Genomic DNA, 460 nt, shown 5'->3' on the forward strand with positions numbered 1-460 from the left:
CATCTTTTTTTTTTAAATATTTTTAATATAATAAATAAATAAATAATACTTTATATTATGAGTTTAATTTTGATGCGCTGACAGTGTAAAATATTTTATACAGTCGTGCAATCACAACCATTCTCTTAGATGACCATTCATACAGTCAATGTAAAAAGTAGTTATTTTTGCTAATGTGGCATTATATGATTGGATGCAAGTGTAAAATGATTTTACACTAAATGTCCTAGTTTTGATGGTCAAACTTACTTCAGCTGTAATTTATATTTGTTTATTATTATAATTATGTTTTGAATGAAAACTTGGTTTATAATTATGTTTATTAGATGTTTATAATTACAAAGACTTTAATGTTTATGAATATAAAAATTATAATTTTTTTATGCTTTTAGAAATTATAAATTTATTGAAATAATTGTAAAATTATATTTATTATTTAATAGTTAATAGAAAAATTTGG

The 460-nt window shown here is 19.8% G+C and overlaps 1 pseudogene; it reads right to left on the reverse strand.

Moving 5' to 3' along the window:
- Window positions 1-460, reverse strand: part of LOC107626984 — a 6,141-nt pseudogene that overhangs the window by 2,330 nt on the left and 3,351 nt on the right.

The sequence above is a fragment of the Arachis ipaensis genome, chromosome B02 (genome assembly GCF_000816755.2).
Source record: "Arachis ipaensis cultivar K30076 chromosome B02, Araip1.1, whole genome shotgun sequence".
Taxonomy (NCBI): Eukaryota; Viridiplantae; Streptophyta; class Magnoliopsida; order Fabales; family Fabaceae; genus Arachis; species Arachis ipaensis.